The 6,000-nt window shown below is 37.7% G+C and overlaps 1 protein-coding gene across 2 annotated transcripts in view; it reads right to left on the reverse strand.

The window, feature by feature from the left end:
* EPYC (epiphycan) overlaps positions 1-341 on the reverse strand; it is a 36,184-nt gene extending 35,843 nt beyond the window's left edge. Inside the window, exon 1 of one of the 2 annotated variants that reach the window (XM_015080840.3) lies at positions 198-341. The gene's annotated coding sequence lies outside the window, so the exon portion shown is untranslated. The remainder of the gene's footprint in view (positions 1-197) is intronic. The other variant, XM_053226591.1, reaches the window with a different exon arrangement.
* Between the last annotated feature and the right edge of the window lie 5,659 nt (positions 342-6,000).

Raw genomic sequence — 6,000 nt, forward strand, 5'->3', positions numbered from 1 at the left:
GTGTTATTAATTCCTGAGCTAATTAAAAATTTGAGTTTTCCAAGAGTAATATAAACGTAAAATAACAAACTTAAACCTAAACCATTGAATCAAAGTTCACCATGAAATATGAAAGCAAGTTGAATTATTTCTCAAAAAGTTGTTAGAGGAGAAAAAAAAGTATCTCACCCAAGAAGAAAGCAATTGTAAAAACTTACCTTTGGCTCCTACTTGGTGAAATGGCACGAAGTGACTGAGGACGCCGAGCCAGTAGTATGTACCCCTGACCAATGGTTGTGAATTCTGGTCTGTGGGAGGTGGAATTTATAACACTCAATTTTCTGTTTGGAAAAGCTAACCTTGAGAAATGCTTCTCAGTCTTTAAAAACCCCAAATTACTTTATAGTCACTCAAAATAAGCAGTCGAATCCAAATGCCATAGTGTATAGAGTTCTTGAAATATGTTAAAGGAGTTCTAATTGCCAACATGTCGCCTTAAACATTTTAAATGCAAAAAGTTGGTTTTAATATATTTAATCTATAACAAGCTCACCAATTAAGAAAAAGTTAATGTATACAGTGATACTAGAAATGGATATTTTAGAAATGTTCTAATAAGAAATAATTTTCCTTGCGTGTCTAGCGTTGCTTTCTTCACTTTTCATTAATGTTAAATGAAATTCAGTAAATGTGGCAAAAGCCTTACCTGTTTAATGCCGGGAAAGTAAAAAAAAAATCCATTTTTTTATTGCTTGGAACATTCTGAGAGCAGAGAAACAATAAACCCTTTGCATTCCCATTTACAAAGAAAAATATGCCCTGAAACAATGCATAAATATGATCTGAGTGTTTTGGGGAAAAAAAAGTCTCCTTTTCCTCTCTTATCTATCAGAACCAAACAAATCAAATTACATAAAAACGTTTTTCCCACAGAATACAAGATTTGTTGTAGGCTCCTGGTACCTGACATGGTTTGTGAAACTGAGCCTTACTACAGGTATGGAGACAAAGTACATTTGTGTCAAATCTCCTTTCTCCACTTCCATTCACACTGCAAAAGTTCTAGAGGAAGATGAAACTTATGTCATGTATTCTGGCATGCTTTCATAAATCCAGGTGTCTGGTTCTAACCTGTGCATCAAGAATTCTTTTTCATTGACCAGAAGTGAATAGCTGTATTGAATTTTGAAAGCAGGTGAGGGCAAACTGATGGAGGAAAGTCTGTCTTCAAGACTCTCCTCTTTCTGCCTTCCCTCCTGTTCTCCCTCCTACCCCCAATTTTTGGGGATTCAGGGCACAGTCAGTCATCCTCATCACGCACCCCTGCTTCCACATGATCTGTTCTCAGTGTGAGTTATTTTTCTTGGGACCAGTTTTATTTGTAATGGAAGCAGGGATACTGGATAAAGTGCAGAATCTATCAAGACCTCTCCAATAGCAGAGAGGCCATCCTGGGGGGTAGGGACTCCTTCCCTGCATCCTGCAGTTTCACATCATGTGGAGGCTACTTTCAGAAGCATTTCTACAAAAAGGCATGAAGCTGGGTTCCTACACTGGCTGTGTTACAGCGCTGTCCCACAGTGCGTGCTAGATGAGTTTACCTATTGTTAACTCTCCCGACACGTTCTCGATCAGAGTAGTTCTCCATTCCCAGGTGGGTGGCACTCAATCATTTAATTCTCTAAGGTCACATGTGACACAAAGAGAAAATCAAATTGGGTCAAGTTCCCTGATGTTACTGAGCTCATCTGAGGGATATGGGTGAAGGTAAAAAGACAGTGGCATCTCTCAGTTTCTTAGATTCTAGGCTGTTTACCTGTCACCAGTTTTTAGCCTCTTCTAGGTGCTTTGGGATAAAAACAGATGAATAGACTATCCATGAAAATACCTAATTTTTTTCTTCTTCCTGCATTATTTAGTCTAATACTCTGCACACATTGTCAGGTGACAAAGGTAGCATCTACGGAGTCCCTTGTTTTCTGGAAGACTCTGACCGAACCTATAAGACTCTATTTTCAGAACTAGTATTTTCACACTGTCCTTTGGTCACCTGTTGGTTTAAGTGATGCTGTCCTTGGGCTTCATAACACTGTCTACTAATGCAGTTGTTTCGTGAGAAGGCAATAACTAAATTATTTGTCCTAATATAGGATTGAAAACAAAAATGATCATTCCTGAGTCTTCTCTTTTTCCAAATAAGTAGCTGTTTCATTTTTCCTTATAAAAAATGGGCAGTTTTTAAGTTATTCATCTTGGTCTTATTTGGGCTGTCTCCAATATTTCAAAATCTATTTTGAACTATGGGAGCTCAAATTTGTAACAATCCCATGAGGACCTAATCTCTGTTTAATAGTGAGAAGGATTAATTACCAGTTCTAGTCTTTCTTATCCTTGGTAAATATCTTTTAGTTTCATGATGATTTTCTTAATAGAGCCTGAGCTTGGTTATCAGAAACCCTCAGGGGATCAGTTATTAAGACTAGTTGCATTATCTAGTAACTAAGGCTTTCTGGCTTTATCTCTTTAAGCCCCCAAACATTTTACAAATCCTTTTGGCTACAACTCTTAACAAAATTAATTAAACATCATCCTGCTTGCTTAAATGGAATTAATTTTAAACAGAATGGTCTCCTCTTAATAATTCTCTTTGTTCTGCAGCAGTAACGAACAGAAAAGAGCACTCTGAGGACAGCATAGTGCTGCCTGTCCTTGTCCTCAATGCCAGAGGACCACATCAGTAAGAGCTACGTGAGGGTGTAGATATCCCCCTCCACCGATTATCAAGAATAAAAACAATACCTGAAGTGATTAGCTACCTTCCTAAGAATCTGCATGTTGCCATAAAGACTTTGAACTCAGTAATAGAAGTCCTGGAGTTTTAGACCATAAACCCACATACACTGTGCTGATGTATCCCCTAATCTGATCTGATCATCTCCTCCAGAATCTGTCAAGGCTGACCTGAAATCTGAAAACTCTCCTTTGCCTTCTGTTTCTTTTGGAAAGTTTCCCTTTGCTTATTTTATCTTAAAGAAATCTAAACATCATAAAAGCCATATATGAAAGGCCTACAGCCAATATGGGGAAAAACTGAGAGCATTCCCCTTCACCCTAAAGTCTGGAACACGACAGAGATGTCCACTCTAACCACTATTGTTTAATATAGTGCTGGAAGTCCTGGCCTCAGCAATCAGACAACACAAAGAAATAAAAGGCAAACCAAATGGCAAAGAGGAAGTCAAACTTACATTCCTCACAGATGACATACAAGACACTGTATGAGGAAAAAAACGAAAGATTCCACCAACATGTTGGTCCACCCCCTGAAAGACTCCACCAAAAAACTGCAAGAACTGATACATGGATTCAGCAGTTGCAGGTTATAAAATCAATGCGCAAAAGTCATTTGCATTTCTATACACCAATAATGAAGCAGCAGAAAGAGAAATCAAGGAATGGATCCCATTTACAACTGTACCAAAAATATAAGATACCTAGGAATAAACCTAATCAAAGAGGTAGAAGATCTATACGCTGAAAACTATGGAGAGTTTATGAAAGAAATGGAGGAAGACACAAAGAAATGGAAACACATTCCATGCTCACGGGTTGGAAGAACAAACATTGCTAAAATATCTATACTACTCAAAGCAATCTACACGTTCAATGCAATCCCTATCAAAATAACACCAACATTCTTCACAGAGCTGAAACAAATAATCCTAAAATTTGTATGGAATCACAAAAGACCTCGAATAGCCAAAGTAATGTTGAAAAAGAAAACCAAAGCTGGAGGCATCACAATGCTGGACTTCAAGCTGTGTTACAAAGCTGTACTCATCAAGACGGTGTGGTACTGGCACAAAAACAGACACAGATGTCAATGGAACAGAACAGAGAGCCCAGACAGAGATCCACAAATGTATCGCTAACTAATATTTGACAAAGCAGGAAAAGAGTATCCAATGGAAAAAAAAACACAGTATCTTCAGCAAATAGTGCTGGGAAAATTGGACAGTGATATGCACAGGAATGAACCTGGACCACTTTCTTACACCACACACAAAAATAAATTCAAAATAGATGAAAGACCTAAATGTAAGGCAGGAAACTAACAAAATCCTACAGGAGAAAATAAGAAGCAACCTTTTTGACCTCAGCCACAACAACTTCTTACTAGAAATGTCTCCAGAGGCAAGGGAAACAAAAGCAAAAATGAACTTTTGGACCTCATCAAGATAAAAATTTTCTGCACAGCGAAGGAAACAATCAATAAAATTAAAAGGCAATCAACAGAAAGGAAGATATTTGCAAATGACATGTTGGATAAAGCATTATTATCCAAAATCTATGAAGAACTTAATAAACTCAACCTCAAAAAACAAATAATCCAGTACAGAAATGGGCAGAAGACATGAATAGACACTTTTCCAAAGAAGACATCCAGGTGGCTAATAGACACATGAAAAGATGTTCAACATTACTCATCATCAGAGAAATAAAAACAAAAATCACAATGAGATACCTCCTCACACCTGTCAGAATAGCTAAAATGAACAACTCAGGAAGCAGCAGATGTTGGTGAGGATGAGGAGAAAGAGGATCTCTTTTGCACTGTTGGTGGGAATGCAATCTGGGGCAACCACTCTGGAAAATAGTATGGAAGTTCCTCAAAAAATTAAAAATAGAACTACCCTCTACCTTATGATCCAGCAATTACACTGCTGGGTATTTATCCAAAGGATACAAAAATGCTGATTCTAAGGGGCACCTGCATCCCAAAGTTTATAGCAGCACTATCAACCATAGCCAAATAACAGAAAGAAGCCAAATGTCCATCAACTGACGAATAGATAAAGAAGAAATGGTCTACATATACAATGGAACAATACTCAAAGATCAAAAAGAATGAAATCTTGCCATTTGCTACAACATGGATTAAACTAGAGTGTATTAAACTAAGCAAAATAAGTCAGTCAGAGAAAGACAAATATCATGTGATTCCACTCATATGTGGAATTTAAGAAACAAAACAGATAAACATAGGGGAAGGGAAGGAAAAATCAGACAAAAAAAGAGAGGAAGGCAAACTGTAAAAGATTCTTAACTGTAGGAACAAACTGAGGGTTGCTGGAGGGGAGGAACATGGGAGGATGGGATAAATAGTGATGGGCATTAAGGAGGGCACTTGTTGGGATGAGCACTGGGTGTTATACTTAAGTGATGAATCACTGAGTTCTACTCCTGAAACCAATACTATACTGTATGTTAACTAACTTGAATTTAAACAAGTAAATTAAATAATAATAATAATAATAATAATAATAATAATAATAGAATCTGGCTGCCTCCTGGCAAAGTTTTCTGCTGCTGTCCTTTAAACTGATGTTTTCTTTTTTTTAATTCTTCACTCACATAACTCAAAGATGGGGGGATTTTACTTGTTTTAGATTTTCTCTTTCAAATGACTTGTCCTCTTTACTCTTGCAAAAATTTTGCCCATTCTGGAATTCATGGCATTTGGTTTAACTATCTGTAACCTCTCCCTTGTCATCAACTGCTTGATCTCCTAGCCAAACCCCTTGCTGTTGATGACTTCAGCTCCTGGCTCGCTCATACCCTCTATTCATACCCGGTCATCATCTCCAGGGATGCCAACCTCCATGTACACGATCCATCTATTATGGTGGTGTGACGGCTGCTTTATCTCCTCAGATACAGGAAAGTTACCACATTCCTACCCAGCCACTCACCACCACTGTCATGCCTTTTAGCTCATCATCACCAGGTTTTACTTAAACCTACTAATGGGGCCCTATTATTATTTTTCTTTTTGCCTAATGAGGCCTTCTTCCATAGCTTCCATCACTTTCCCACAATTCATTAAATCTCCTGTTTTACTTCTCTCCTTACCTTTGGGTTGGATGCACCATTATCATATGCATACCTTTTCAAGTACTTTCTGCTATCTTTTTTTTTTTCTTCTTCTTCCCATCATACTCACCTGGGAAAACCTCAACT

The sequence above is a fragment of the Acinonyx jubatus genome, chromosome B4 (genome assembly GCF_027475565.1).
Source record: "Acinonyx jubatus isolate Ajub_Pintada_27869175 chromosome B4, VMU_Ajub_asm_v1.0, whole genome shotgun sequence".
NCBI lineage: Eukaryota > Metazoa > Chordata > Mammalia > Carnivora > Felidae > Acinonyx > Acinonyx jubatus.